This window comes from Phocoena phocoena, chromosome 2, assembly GCF_963924675.1.
Source record: "Phocoena phocoena chromosome 2, mPhoPho1.1, whole genome shotgun sequence".
NCBI lineage: Eukaryota > Metazoa > Chordata > Mammalia > Artiodactyla > Phocoenidae > Phocoena > Phocoena phocoena.
Window position 1 is genome coordinate 150,066,961 of NC_089220.1, and position 17,083 is coordinate 150,084,043.

The window sequence follows — 17,083 nt, forward strand, 5'->3', positions numbered from 1 at the left end:
TAGTTTTGTGGCCAGCTCATAGAAAAGGGAGTTGAAAAATGGAGCTCAGGGGCACTGCAGTTCACAAACCTGCAGAGTCATAAACGAAAACTATCGGTTAAAAATATATTGAGTTAAGGCAAAGAAGAGGATTCGAAAGCAAGGCAGAATTGCAGGAAACTGATTTCGAGAGGCCGATTGGAGTCGCCTTTAAATCACATGAAACACAGCAGAACTTCGACAACGATGCAGCTGGCCAAAAAGTGCGTACGCGTTTCTTCCTGAATATATTCAGGATAAAACACATACGCACTTTTTGGCCAACCAGGCAAGTGGGAAATTCAAATCTGCACTACAAAGAAGTCTCATCCTAACACGTACCCTAATCCTATCCCGCTACTGTACCCAAACCTGTACCTGAGACCGTACCCGTTCCCTAACCCTAAACCCAACCCTTACCCTAAGCTGTACATGAACACTAACCCATACGCTAACATGTACCCTAACAGTAACACATAGCCATACACTAAACTTTATCCTAACCCTACCCCATAGCTTAACCCTTTCCCGAAACCGTACCATAACCCATACCCTAATCCTAACTCATACACTAACACGTATCCTAACCCTAAGCCGTTGTCATACCCTAACCTGTATCCTAATCCATACCCATTCCCTAACCCTAACCCTAACCCTTACACTAGCCTGTACCATAATCCTGACCTGTACACTAACACTAAACCGTACCCTAACACTTACCTTACTCCTAACCCGTGGCCATACCCTAAACTGTACCCCAAACCATACCCATTCCCTAACCCTAACCCTAAACCGTACCCTAATCCTAACCCGTACACTAACACTAAACTTTACCCTAACACGTACCCTAACACTAACCCTTTGTTTTTCCCTATCCTGTACCCTAAACTGTACCCGTTCCTTAACACTAAACCTAACCCTAACCCTTACCCTAACCCATACCTAACACTAACCCATACACTAAACCCAACCATAACCCTGAACGTAAACCGTACCCTAATCCTAACCCATACCCAAGCACTAACACATACCCTAACCCGTACCCGAACACTAAACCATAGCCATACCCTAAACTGTACCCTAACACTAACCCGTACCATAACCCTAACCCTAAACAATACTCTAAGCCGTACAATAATCCTAACCTGTATCCTAACCCTAAACCTTACCCTAAACCCTAATCCTTACCCCTAGCTTAATTTTGTTTTTCTGTATTTAAAAAAATATTTTCTTGGGTTAAAACAAACTAGCAGAACAACAAAATAGGGGGCTTCCCTGGTGGTGTAGTGGTTGAGAATCTGCCTGCTAATGCAGGGGACACAGGTTCGAGCCCTTGTCTGGGAAGATCCCACATGCCATGGAGCAACTAGCCCCATAAGCCACAACCAGTGAGCCCTCGCATCTGGAGCCTGTGCTCCGCAACAAGAGAGGCCATGATAGTGAGAGGCCCACGCACTGAGATGAAGAGTGGCCCCCCACTTGCCACAACTAGAGAAAGCCTTCACACGGAAACTCAGACCCAACACAACAAAAATAAATAAATAAATAATAAACTCCTACCCCCCCAAAAAAAGAACAACAAAATAAAACAGAAAGTAACCTGAGTGTCCCTCAAAAAGCTAAGTCTGAAATAGTAGGTACTTTTGTTCTATGGACTGTTATGTAGCCTATAAAAAGTGTGAGAGCTAAATCTGTTTTTCTACAGTGAGAAGCATGATGTTCCAGATGTATAGAACACCTGGATAAAATGAGAAATCTACACATTATGCTGGTCGTTTCAGTAAATGGGAAAGGATGGCAAGTGGTAAAATATTATCTTTTCCTTTAATTTTTTAAATTTCACTTGTTACAAAGAACTTTAATTATAATTGTAATTTTAAAAAGTAACAATGGAAATTTAAAAGAAAACGTATATAATGTGTGTTCAGTTACATTTCATAGAATTATGAAATGCTCCACCCTCTGGCCATTACCTGCAAAGCAGCTTTAACACCTATGCTAATTGTCACTTCATATGAACAAGTCCTGCAGGGCTGTAAAGGAAACCTGCCCTCATCATGTCTTGAGGGAGGTAAAGGCCAAAGTATTTCAAAATGTGGCACATATTTCAAGAAAACCATTTGAAGAACTAAGCTGTAATAACCGTTTGAAAAATAAAAGGACATGCCTGAAAGCTCAATTTCAAAGGATTATGAGACACATGCAAATCCAACCACACAGAGGTATCAGCTCACACCATTCAGAATAACCATCAGGAAAGAAACTACAAACGATCAATGCTGAAGAGGTTGTGGAGAAATGCATACCCTTAATTATAAGTGGGACGTAACCTGGTAAGAGCCACTAATGGGAACAGAGTGGAGGTGCCTTTAAAAGGTAAACACTGAGCTAGTATATGATCCAGCAGGCCCACTCCTGGGCCTATAACATAAGAAGACATAATTGGAAAGACACAGGCAGGCAAATCTGTACTGCAGCAGTATTACAATAGCCAAGACATGGAAGCAACCAAAAGTCCATCAACAGATGAGTGGACAAAGGAGAACTGGTACATGTAGAGAAGGAATATTAGCTCGGGAAAAAAATGAAACAATGCCATCTGCAGCACCATAGATGAGTCTAGAGGTAATCATGCAACTTGTAGTAAGTGAGAAAGTGAAAGACACCTAACGTATATCACCTATAGGTGTTACCTAAAAATTGATAACAATGAAGATATTTCCACAGAGAAAGGCAATCACAGATTCATTGAACAAACTTATGGTTCCTCAAATCGAAAGGTGTGAGGATTGGATACATTACGATATTGGGGTTAACAGAGATATACAAACACATGTGATATATATAATCACCAAAGACCTACGGAATACCAAGAAAAGACTACTCAACATTGTGTCATAACCTACCTGGGAAAAGGTTCCAAAGAAGAATAGATATATGTATATGTGTGAAAGAACCACATCTTGCACACCTAGAAAATAAAAACATTGTAATCACATTTGCTGCGATAAAAAATAAAAATTAAATTAAAAATATGAACAAGAAATAATGAGACATAAACTTAAAGGAATTTTCCTTTCTAACTTTCAACCTAGAACAGGACCTCCATTAAGGCTCTGTTGCCCTGCTAACCAGATTTGGTAAAGGAGAAATGCTGCTGCCTTGTGGCTGTTTCACACAACAGCAGCTTTAAACCAAGAGGTAATGGTCACTTAATATTCAAAGTATGTGCAGCACTGTAAAGGACACCGGGCCTCAAAAAATTCCTGGGGTCGTAAATCGACCAGATAATTCAAAAGACGTCAACATTTCAAAAAGACAATGTCAAGAGGCATATTTTGCACACATTTTCTCTTTTTGTTTAAAAAAATGCATGGAATAATGCTCAATATCAGGAACTAATAAAGCCATGCAAATGAAATCTACAAAAACGTTCACCTTACCACCGTCGGAATGATAATCAGCAAAATAGTCTACAAAACATGAACGTTGAAAGGGTTTTGGAGGACTCTGTACCCTCTAGCTGCTGCTGGGATGTAAACTGGTAACAGCCAGTAGTGAGAAGTGAATGGCAATGCGTTTAAAGTTAAAAATTGAGCTCATCACTCTGTAATAACTTACACGGGAAAGGAACCAAAGATGAATAGATAGATACATAGATATAATGAACCAGATTCTGTACACCTAGAACAAACACAACATTTTTATCAAATTTGCTCTGATAATAAATAAAAATTAAATTTAAAAAACAAACAAGAGGTAAGGAGATATAAGCTCTTGGGGGTGTGCCCTGGCACATTCCACTCTAATTTGCAGCCTACTAACACGATTTCCAGGAAGGCTCTCTTGCCCAAAAACCCAGAGTTGGAAATGTAGAAATGCTGCCGCCTTGTGGCCGTTTCCCGCAAGAGCGGCTTTAAACCCACAGCTAATAGCCACTTAACATTCACAAGGACTCAGGGCTGTAAAGGACACCTGCCCTCAAAAAATGTACTGAGGTGAGGGATGGCCAAAAAAATTCAAAAAAGGCAAAAATTTCAAGAAGGTAGTATGAAGTGGTAAGTTTGACTTACTCTCTTGTTAAAAAAAGGAAAATGGATAGAAGCTCAACCTCAGGAATTACTAGACTCATGCAAATGTAATCTACAAAAAGGTTTCAACTCACACCAGTTGACTGACCATCAGCAAAAATCTACAAAGAATAAATGCTGATGCGGTTTGAGAGAACTGTGCACCCTCTAGCTGCTGGGGGGATGTAACCTGGTAACAGTCAGTAGTGAGAAAATAATGGAGGTGCGTTTAAAGGTAAAAATCAAGCTACCATGTGATCTGGTAGGTCCTTTGATGCACCTATCACCTGAGCAGACCCGAATGTAAAAGACACAGGCTGTCAAAACTGCACTACAGGAACATTTAACATAGCCAAGACCTGGAAGAAACCATAATTTCCATGAACAGAAAAATGCACAAAGAGGAAGTGGTCCATGTACACAATGGAATATTAGCCATGGAAAACAATGAAACAGTGCCGTTTGCACCACCATATAAAGACCTAGAGATAATCACCCAACTTGAAGTAAGAAAGAAACTGAAAGACAGATATCCTATGACATCACTTCTAGGTGTTACCTAAAAATTGATACCCATGAACTTATTTCCAAGAGAAGGAAATGCATGGACTAAGAAAATAAAATTACGTTTAACTAATTGGAAAGGTGTAAGAAATGAATGAATTACGATATGGGGGTTAACAGACATGTACTAAGACATATGAAATATATAATCACTAAATACGTATGGAATACCAAGAGAGGTCTACTCAACACTCTGTAATAACCTACACAGGAAAGGACCCAAAGATGAATAGACAGATACATTGATATGATGAACCAGATTCTGTACACCTAGGAGAAACAAACGTTTTATCAAATTTGCTCTGATACCTAATAAAAATAAAATTAAAGAAACAAACAACAAGTAAGGAGATATAAGCTCTTGGGGGTTTGCGCTGGCACATTCCACTCTAATTTGCAGCCTATTAACACGATTTCCAGGAAGGCTCTGTTGCCCAAAAACCCAGAGTTGGAAATGTAGAAATGCTGCCGCCTTGTGGCCATTTCCCGCAAGAGCGGCTTTAAACCCACAGCTAATGGTCACTTAACATTCACAATGACTCAGGCCGGTAAAGGACACCTGCCCTCAAAAATTGTCCTGAGGTAAGGAATGGCCAAGAAAATTCAAAACAGGCAAACTTTTCAAGAAGATAGTATGAAGACGTAAGTTTTACTCACTGCCTTCTAAAAAAGAGGAAAATGGGTAAAAGCTCAACCTCAGGAATTATTACACTCATGCAAATGTAATCTGCAAAAAGGTTTCAACTCACACAGGTCGACTGACCATCAACAAAAAGTCTCCAAATAATAAATGCTGAATTGTTTTTTGAGAACTGTGTACCCTCTAGCTGCTGGTGAGATGTAAAGTGATAACAGCCAATAATGAGAATAGAAAGGAGCTGCGTTTAAACGTAAAAGTTGAGCTACCATTCGATGCAGCAGGCCCACCGCTGGGCCTCTCACCTGAGAAGACCAGAATCCGGAAGACAGAGGCTGCAAAAGCTGCACTGCAGCCTTATTCACAATAGCCAAGACATGGAAGCAACCTAAATGTCCATCAACAGATGAAAGGATAAAGAAGTGGTCCATGTACACAATGGAATATTAGCCATGGAAAACAATGAAACACTGCTCTTTAAGGTACCATAGATGAGCCTAGAGATAACCACAGAACATGAGGTATGTTGGAAAGCAAAAGACATATATCTTATGATATCACTTATAGGTGTTACCTAACAACTGACAAAAATGGACATATTTCCACAGAGAAAGACACGCACAGACTTAGAAAACAAACTATACTTATCTAAAAGGAAAGGTGGTGGCAATGGATAAATTAAGATTAGGTTTACCATACCTATACAAATACAGATTAAGTACATATATCAAAAAGCCCGAGCACATAGCAAGGGAGGTGTACAGAACACTCTGTAATCCTTTACATGGGGAAAGGATCTGTACATGAATAGATATACATGATGTACGAATGAACCAGATTGTGTACACCTAGGACAAACTGTATTCTAATCATTACCACGATTAAAACAATTAAAACAACGAACAAGAAGTAATGAGACATAAACTTCAGGGGCTTTTTCCTGGCACATTCCATTCTAATTTACAGCCTGGTAACAGGACTTCCAGAAAGGCTGTGCTGCCCTAGTAAACAGATTTGGGAATGGAGAAATGCTGCCCCCTTGTGGCCGTTTCCCACAACACCAGCTTTAAACCCAGTGCTAATGGTCACTAAATATTCACAATCATTGCAGGCCTATAAATGACACCTGCTGTCCAAAAAATACTGGTGTCAAAAATCGACCACAAAATTCAAAAGAGGGCAACCTTCCAAGAAGACAATTTCAAGAGGTATACTGTACTCACACATTTTTTTCTAAATAAAAGAGAAAGGTGTGGGAAAATGCTGAATATTAGGAATTATTAAAGACATGCAAATCCAAATTATGCAAATCCAAATTACACAAACCTATCAGCTCACACCTGTCAGAATGGCCATGAGCAAACATTCTAAAAACAATAAATGCTGAATGCGTTGTGGAAAAATGCATACCCTCAGTGTTAATTGGGACGTGGCAAGATCCACTAACGAAAACACAATGCAGGTACTTTGAAAAGGTAAACACTGAGCTACCAGTCAATGAATCACACCCACTGTTGGGCCTATCACCTGAGAAAATGAGAATCAAAAGTCACAGGCTGGCAATACTGCACTCCAGCAATATTTACCATAGTCAACACTTGAAAGCAACGAAAATGTCCATCAACAGAGGAATGCACAAAGAAGAAGTGGTCCATGTACAGAATGGAATATTACTCCACTAACAAATACACATTAAATTTCAGAAACAAACAAAATAAGGAGACATCAGCTTTGGTGGGTTTATCCGGGCATATTCCACTCTAATTTATAACTGAGGAACACCACTGGCAGGAAAGTCTGTTACCCTCGGTACCAGAGTGGGGAACGCAGAAATGCTGCCATCCTCTGGCCGATACCTGCAACAGCAGCTTTGAAATCTGTGCTAAGGGGCACTTCATATGCACAAGTACTGCAGGGATGCAAATGAAACCTGCCCTTAAAATGTCTTGAGGCAGGTAAAGGCCAAAATATTTCAAAATGTGGCACATACTTCAAGAAAACAATTTGAAGACGTCACCTGTAATAACAGTTTGAAAAATAAAAGGACATGCCTGAAAGCTCAATTTCAAGGGAGTATGAGACTCATGCAAATCCAACCACAAAGAGGTATCAGCTCACACCACTCAGAATAATCATCAGCAAAAAAATTACAAACTATCAATGCTGAAGAGGTTTTGGAGAAATGCATACCCTTAATTTGAAGTGGGACGTAACCTGGTAAGAGCCACTAAGGGGAACAGAATGGAGGTGCCTTTAAAAGGTAAATCTTGAGCTACTATATGAACGAACAGGCCCACTTCTCGGGGGTGGGCCTGGTGGATCAATCCTAAGAAGACAGAATTGGAAAGACACAGGCAGGCAAATCTGCACTGTAGAAGTATTACCATAACCAAGACATGGAAGCAACCAAAACGTCCATCAAGAGATGAGTGGACAAAGAAGAAGTGGTACATGTACAGATGGAATATTAACCAAGGAAAAAAATGAAACCATGCCATTTGCAGGACCATAGAGGAATCTAGAGGTAATCATGCAACTAGTAGTAAGTGAGAAAGTGAAAGACACATATCCTGTCATATCACTTATGGGTGTTACCTAAAAATTGATACCAATGAAGATATTTTCAGAGAGAAAGGCAATCACAAATTCATTAAACCAACTTATGTTTCACCAAATGGAAAGGTGTGAGGATTGGATACATTACGATATTGGGGTTAACAGAGATATACAAACACATGTGAAATATATAATCACCAAAGACATACAGAATACCAAGAGAAGACTACTCAACATTGTGTCATGACTTACATGGGAAAAAGATCTGAAGAAGAATAGATATATGTATATGTGTAAAAGAACCACATCTTGCACACCTAGAACAAACAAAACATTGTAATCTAATTTGCTGTGATAAAGAATAAAAATTAAATTAAAGAAACGAACAAGAAGTAATGAGACATAATCTTAAGGGGCTTTTCCTGGCACATTGAGTTCAATTTACAACCTACAACACAACTTGCATTATGGCTCTGTTGCCCTAGTAAACAGATTTGGTAAGGAGGAGTGCTGCTGCCTTCTGGTCGTTTCACGCAACAGCGGTAATGGTCACTTAATATTCAAAATAATTGCAGGTCTGTAAATGACACCTGCCATCAAAAAATGTCCTGGGGCCGTAAATCGACCAGAATATTCAAAAGACGTCAACATTTCAAGAAGACAATTTCAAGAGGCATATTTTACGCACGTTTTGTCTTTTCTTTTTTTCTCTTTAAAATAAAGGGGAATTGAAAAATGCGCAACATCAGCAATGAATAAAGCCACGCAAATCCAATTACAGAAATGTTCACCTCACAGCCGTCCGAATGTTCTTCAGCAAAAAGTCTACAAAGAATAAATGCTGAAGGGGTTTCAGAGAACTGTGTACCCTCTAGCTGCTGGAGGAATGTAAACTGGTAACAGCCAGTAGTGAGGATATAATGGAGGTGAGTTTAAGGGTAAAAACTGAGCTACCATGTGATCTGGTAGGTCCTTTGATGTGCCTGTCACATGAGCAGAGCAGAATGGAAGAGACACAGGCTGGCAATCCTGCACTGCAGGAACATTTAACATAGCCAAGACTTGGAAGAAACCATAATGTCCATGAACAGAAAAATGCACAAAGAGGAAGTGGTCCATGTACACAATGGAATATTAGCCATGGAAAACAATGAAACAGTGCCGTTTGCACCACCATATAAAGACCTAGAGATAATCACCCAACTTGAAGTAAGAAAGAAACTGAAAGACAGATATCCTATGACATCACTTCTAGGTGTTACCTAAAAGTTGATACTCATGAACTTATTTCCAAGAGAAGGAAAAGCATGGATTAAGAAAAAAAATTATGTTTAACCAAATGGAAAAGTGTAAGGAATGTGTGAATTAGGATATGGGGGTTAACAGACATGTACTAATACTATGAAATATATAATCGCAAAATACCTACGGAATACCAAGAGAGGTCTACGCAACACTCTGTAATAACTTACATGGTAAAGAATCCAGAGATAAATGACAGATACATTGATATAATGAACCAGATTCTGTACACCTAGGAGAAACAAAATATTTTTATCAAGTTTTCTCTGATAGTTAATAAAAATTAAATTTATAAAACAAACAAGAAGTAAGGAGATATAAGCTCTTGGGGATGTGCCCTGGCACATTCCACTCTAATTTGCAGCCTACTAACACGATTTCCAGGAAGGCTCTGCTGCCCAAAAACCCAGAGTTGGAAATGTAGAAATTCTGCTGCCTTGTGGCCATTTTCCGCAAGAGCGGCTTTAAGCCCACAGCTAATGGTCTCTTAACATTCACAAGGACTCAGGGCTGCAAAGGACACCTCCCCTAAACAATTGTGCTGAGGTAGGGAATGGACAATAAAATTCAAAACTGGCAAATTTTTCAAGACGATAGTATGAAGAGGTAAGTTATACTCACTCTCTTTTTTAAAAAAAGGAAAATGGGTGAAAGCTCAACCTCAGGAATTATTAGACTCATGCAAATCTAATCAACAAAAAGGTTTCAACTCACACCAGTCGACTGACCATCAGCAAAAGGTCTACAAACAATAAATTCTGAAGGGGTTTTAGAGAACTCTGTACCCTCTAGCTGCTGGTGAGATGTAACGTGTTAACAGCCAATAATGAGAACAGAAAGGAGCTACGATTAAAAGTAAACATTGAGGTACCATTCAATCCAGCAGTCACACCACTGGGCCTCTCACCTGAGAAGACCAGAGTCGTGAAGACCTGGGCTGCAAAAGCTGCACTGCAGCCTTATTCACAATAGCCAAGACAGTGAAGCAACCAAAATGTCCATCAACAGATGTATGGATGAAGAAGAAGTGGTCCACGTTCACAATAGAATATTAGCCATGGAAAACAATGAAACGCTGCTGTTTGAGGCACCATAGATGAGCTTGGAGATAATCACAGAATATGAGGTAAGTCAGAAAGCAAAAGACCTATATCCTATGATATCACTTATAGGCCTTATCTAATAACTAACACAAATGAACATATTTCCACAGAGAAAGACACTCACAGACTTAGAAATTAAGTATGCTTATCTAAAAGGAAAGGTGGGAAGAATGGATAAATTAAGATTAGCATTACCATACGTATACAAATACATATTATAAACATATATCAAAAAGACGGACCATATAGCAAGGGAGGTCTATGGAACACTGTAACATTTTACATGGGAAGAGGATCTGAACATGAATAGACATATATATTGTACAAATGAACTAGATTGTGTACATCTGGACAAAAACTATCTAATCATTACCCTGATTAAATAAATTTTAAAAACCAAGAAGAAGTAATGAGACATAAACTTATGGGCATTCCTCCTGGCACATTCCATTCTAACTTACAACCTAGGACCACGACTTCCAGAAAGGCTCTGCTGCCCTAGTACCCAGATTTGGGAAAGGACAAATGCTGCCTCCTTGTGGCCGTTTCCCACAACAGCAGCTTTAAACCCAGTGCTAATGGTCACTAAATATTCACCAAACTTGCAGTTCCATAATGACATCTGCCCTCCAAAAAAATCCTGGGGTCGAATATCGACCAAAAATTCAAAAGAGGGCAACCTTCCAAGAAGACAGCTTCAAGAGATATATTGTACTCACACTTTATTTTTAACAGAAAGGAAAAAGGCGTGGAAAATGATGAATTTTAGGAACTTTTAAAGTCATGCAAACCCAAATTACAAAAACTTATCAGGTCACAGCAGTCTGAATGGCCATTAGCAAAAATGCTGCAAACTATAAATGCTGAAGGGATTGTGGAGAAGTTCGTACCCTCGGTTCTAAGGGACACATGGTAAGAGCCACTAATGAAAACACAATGGAGGTGCTTTGAAAAGGTAAACATTGAGCTACTAGTCAATCCGTCACACCCACTGCTGGGCCTATCACCTGGAAAACGAGAATCAAAATGTCACAGGCTGGCAATCTTGCACTCCAGCAATATTTAATATAGCCAACACTTGGAAGCAACGAAAATGTCCATCAACAGAGGAATGCACCAAGAAGTGGTCCATATACACAATGGAATATTACTCCAATGAAAACATAAATTAAATTTAAAAAACAAACAAAAGTAAGGAGACATCAGCTTTTGGGGGTTTATCCGGGCACATTCCACTCTAATTTATAACCGAGGAAGACCACTGGCCGGAAGGTCTGTTTCCCTAGTACCAGCATGGGGACCAAAGAAAGTCTGCCGCAATCTGGCCATTACCTGCAAAAGCAGCTTTAAAGCTTGTGCTAATGGTCACTTCATGTGAACAAGTACTGCAGGCTGTAAATGAAACCTGCCCTCAAAATGTTTTGAAGGAGGTAATGGCCAATAAATTTCAAAATGTAACACATACTTTAAGAAAACACTTTGAAGAGCTAAGCTGTAATCACAGTTTGAAAAATAAAAAGGACATGCCTTAAAGCTCAATTTCAAAGGATTATGAGTCATATGCAATTTCAACCACAAAGAGGTATCAGCTCACACCAGTCGGAATATCCATCAGCAAGAAAACTACAAACAATAAATGCTGAAGCCATAAAAAGGAACGAAATTGAGCTATTTGTAATGAGGTGGATAGACCTAGAGTCTGTCATACAGAATGAAGTAAGTCAGAAAGAGAGAGACAAATACCGTATGCTAACACATATACATGGAATTTAAGGGAAAAAATGTCATGAAGAACCTAGGGGAAAACCAGGAATAAAGACACAGACCTACTAGAGAATGGACTTGAGGATATGAGGAGGGGGAAGGGTAAGCTGTGACAAAGGGAGAGAGAGGCATGGACATATATACACTACCAAACGTAAGGTAGATAGCTATTGGGAAGCAGCAGCATAGCACAGGCAGATCAGCTCGGTGCTTTGTGACCGCCTGGAGGGGTGGGATAGGGAGTGTAGGAGGGAGGGAGACACAAGAGGGTAGTGATATGGGAACATATGTATATGTATAATTGATTCATTTTGTTGTAAAGCAAAAGCTAGCCCACCATTGTAAAGCAATTATACTCCAATAAAGATGTTAAAAATAAATAAATAAATGCTGAAGGTGTTGTGGAGAAATGCATACCCTCAACTTTAAGTGGGATGTAACCTGGAAAGAGCCACTAATGAGCACAGAATCGTGGTGCATTTAAACGGTAAACCCTGAGATACCATATGATACAGGAGGCCCACTTCTGGGCCTATAACATAAGAAGACAGAATTGGAAAGACACAGGCAGGCAAATGTGCAGTGCAGCAGTATTACAATAGCCAAGACATGGAGGCAACCAAAAAGTCCATCAAGAGGTGAGTGGTCAAAGAAGAACTGGTACATGTACAGATGGAATATTAGCTAGGGAAAAAAATGAAACAATGCCATTTGCAACACCGTAGATGATTCTAGAGGTAATCAGGCAAATTGTACTAAATCAGACAGCAAAAGACACATATCCTATAATATCACTTATAGGTGTTAGCTAAAAATTGATACCAATGAAGATATTTCCACAGAGAAAGGCAATCACAGATTCATTCAACAAAGTTATGGTTCACCAAATGGAAAAGTGTGAGGACTGGATACATTAGGATATTGGGGTTAACATAGATATAGAAACACATGTGAAATATATAATTACCAAAGACCTATGGAATACCAAGAGAAGACTACTCAACATTGTGTCATAACCTACATGAGAAAACGATCTGAAGAAGTATAGATACATGTATATGTGTAAAAGAACTACATCTTACACACCTAGAACAAACAAAACATTTTAATCAAACTTGCTCTGATAAAAAATAAAAATTAAAAAAGAACAAGAAAAAAAAGAGAGAAGAAAAGGAAAAAAAAGAACAAGAAGTAATGAGACATAAACTTAAGGGGCTTTTTGCTGGCACATTGCATTCTAATTTACAACTAGAACACGACTTCCATTAAAGCTCTGTCATCACTAATTAGCAGTTTTATAAGCAATGTTGAATGTAGCTTAAAAGAAGTCTCACTAATTACTGACAGTAACAAGAAAACAAACAAAAGTAAAAATCTCACGGCAAAAAGTATACATAGAGTAAGGGTAGTAGATCAAACACTTATTAAATTTCTGTAAAGAATAAAAGACAAGAGTAGTATTTTTTTTTCAAATGAAGAGAGGGTCCAAATAAATCAGAAATGAAAGAGATGATGTTACAAGAGCCACCACAGAAATACAAAGTATCCTAAGATACACACAGGGTAACTCAGGGCTCAGACTGGACAGAGCCCACTCTCCATTCCCCTGTACATGACTTACAGGAGCCTCAGGAACTGAGGAGAGGCACAAGATAGAAGATGTTAGGCATTAACATGACTGCATTCACCTTAAACGTGCCTGAACTACATTCACACGAGATGATTTTGTCCTGTATGTACATCAGCACCTCTAGTCGGAACTGCAGATCTTTGGCTTCACCACCTCTATGACAGCATTAGCTTCACCTGCTGTGGACCGTCTCCTATAGGATTTCTAGAACCACAAAGCATCGAAGCTTCACAGGACCCAGAATCTGTGGGACTCCACTCCCAGTCTCAGAGTCTCAACTGCACTCAGAGACTCAGAGTCTCAACAGAGACTCCACTCTTGGAGGACACACACAAAGTAGTGGGCACATCAGGACACAGGGGAAGGAGCAGTCACCCCGTAGGTGAATGATCATACCTAGCTGCTAGTTTTAGAGGATCTCCTGCAGAGGCAGGGTGTGGCTGCGGTTCACCATGGGGACAACGACACTGGCAGCAGAAGTTCTGGGAAATACTCCTTGGTGTGAACTCTCCCAGAGTCCACCATTAGCCCCACCAAGAGCAAGGTAGGCTCCATGCTGGGTTGCCTCAGGCCAAACAACCAACAGGGAGGGAACCCAGCCCCATGCATCAGCAGACAAGTGGATTAAACTTTTTTATTAAACTTTTATTTAATCCACAGACAAGCTGATTAAAGCTCTGCCCACCAGAGCAACACCCAGCTCTACCACCACCAGTCCCTCCCTTAAGGAAGCTTGCACAAGCCTCTAAGATAGACTCAATCACTGGAGAGCAGACAGCAGAAGCAAGAAGAACTACAATTCTGCAGTCTGTGGAAGGAAAACCACATTCACAGAAAGATAGAGAAAATGAAAAGGCAGAGGATTTTATACCAGATCAAGGAACAAGATAAATCCTCAGAAAAACAATGAAATGAGGTGGGGATAGGCAACCTTCCAGTAAAAGAATTCGGAATAATGATAGTGAAGTTGATCCAAGACCGTAGAAAAAGAATGGAGGCAAAGATCGAGAAGATGCAAGAAATGTTTAACAAAGACCTAGAATAATTAAGGAACAAACACCTAGAAGAATTATAGAACAAACAAACAGAGATGAACAATACAATAACTGAAATGAAAAATACACTAGAAGGAGTCAGTAGCAGAATAAATGTGGCAGAAGAACGGATAAGTGACCTGGAAGACAGAAAGGTGGAAATCACTGCCGTGGAACAGAATAAAGGAAAAGAATGAAAATAAATGAAGACACCATAAGAGACTTCTGGGACAACATTAAACGCAAGAACATTCCCATTATAGGGGTCCCAGATGGAGAACAGAGAGAGAAAGGACTCGAGAAAATATTTGAAGAGATTATAGTTGAAAACTTCCCTAGCATGGGAGAAGAAATAGCCACTGAAATCCACGAAGCGCAGAGAGTCCCAGGCAGGATAAACCAAAGGAGAAAAATGCCGAGACACACAGTAATCAAATTGACAAAAATTAATGACAAAGAAAAATTATTGAAAGCAACAAGGGAAAAGTGACAAATAACATACAACGGAACTCCCATAAGGTTAACAGCTGATTTCTCAGCAGAAAATCTACAAGCCAGAAGGGAGTGGCATGATAAATTTAAAGTGATGAAAGGGAAGAACCTACCACCATGAGTACTCCACCCAGCAAGTATCTCATTCAGATTTCATGGAGAAATCAAAAGCTTTACAGACAAGCAAAAGCTAAGAGAATTCAGCACCACGAAACCAGTTCTACAACAAATGCTAAAGGAACTTCTCTAAGTGGGAAACACAAGAGAAGAAAAGGACCCACCAAGACAAACCCATAACAATTAAGAAAATAATAATAGGAACATACATATCGATAATTACCTTAAACGTGAATGGATTAAATGCTCCAACCAAATGACACAGGCTCACTGAATGGATACAAAAACAAGACCCATATATATGCTGTCTAGAAGAGACCCATTTCAGACCTAGGGACACATACAGACTGAAAGTGAGGGGATGGAAAAATATATTCCAGGCAAATGAAAATCAAAAGAAAACTGAAGTAGCAATACTCATATCAGATCAAATAGATTTTAAAATAAAGAATGTTACAAGAGACAAGGAAGGACACTACATAGTGATCAAGGGATCAATCCAAGAAGATATAACAATTATAAATATATATATACCCAACATAGGCACACCTCAACATATAAGGCAACTGCTAACAGCTATAAAAGAGGAAATCAACAGTAACACAATAATAGCAGGGGACATTAACACCTCACTTACACCAATGGACATCATCCAGACAGAAAATTAATAAGGAAACACAAGCTTTAAATGACAAAATAGACCAGATAGATTTAATGGATATTTATAGGACATTCCATCCAAAAACAGCAGATTACACGTTCTTCTCAATGGCACATGGAACATTCTCTGGGATAGATCACATCTTGGGTCACAAATAAAGCCTCAGTAAATATAAGAAAACTGAAATCACATCAAGCAGCTGTTGCGACCACAATGGTATGAGATTAGAAATCAATTACAGGGAAAATAACGTAAAAAACACAAACACATGGAGGCTAAACAATACGTTTCTAAATAACCAAGAGATCACTGAAGAAAGAAAAGAGGAAATCAAAAACAACCTAGAGACAAATGACAACAAAACATGATCATCCAAAACCTATGGGATGCAGCAAAAGCAGTCCTAAGAGGGAAGATTATAGCAATACAAGCCTACCTCAAGAAACCAGAAAACTCTCAAATAAACAATCTAACCTTACGCCTAAAGGAAATAGAGAAAGAAGAAAGAAACCCAAAGTTAGTAGAAGGAAAGAAATCATAAAGATTAGAGCAGAACTAAATGAAATAGAAACAAGGAAAACAATAACAAAGATCAATAAAACTAAAAGCTGGTTCTTTGAGAAGATAAACAAAAATGATAAACCATTAGCCAGACTCAAGGAAAAGAGGGAGAAGACTCAAATCAATAAAATTAGAAGTGAAAAGGGGGAAGTTACAACAGACACCACAGAAATACAAACCATCCTAAGAGACTTCTACAAGCAACTCTATGCCAATAAAATTGACAACCTGGACGAAATGGACAAATTCTTAGAAAGGTAAAACCTTCCAAGACTGAACCAGGAAGAAATAGAAAATATGAACAGACCAATCACAAGTAACGAAATTGAAACTGTGATTAAAAATCTTCCAACAAGCAAAAGTCCAGAACCAGATGGCATCAGAGGTGAATTCTATCAAACATTTAGACAAGAGCTAACACTCAATCTTCTCAAACTCTTCAGAAATTTTCAGGGGAAGGAAAACTCCTCAACTCATTATATGAGGCCACCATCACCCTGATACCAAAACCAGACTAAGATACTACAGAAAAAGAAAATTAGAGACCAATATCACTGATTAATATAGATGTAAA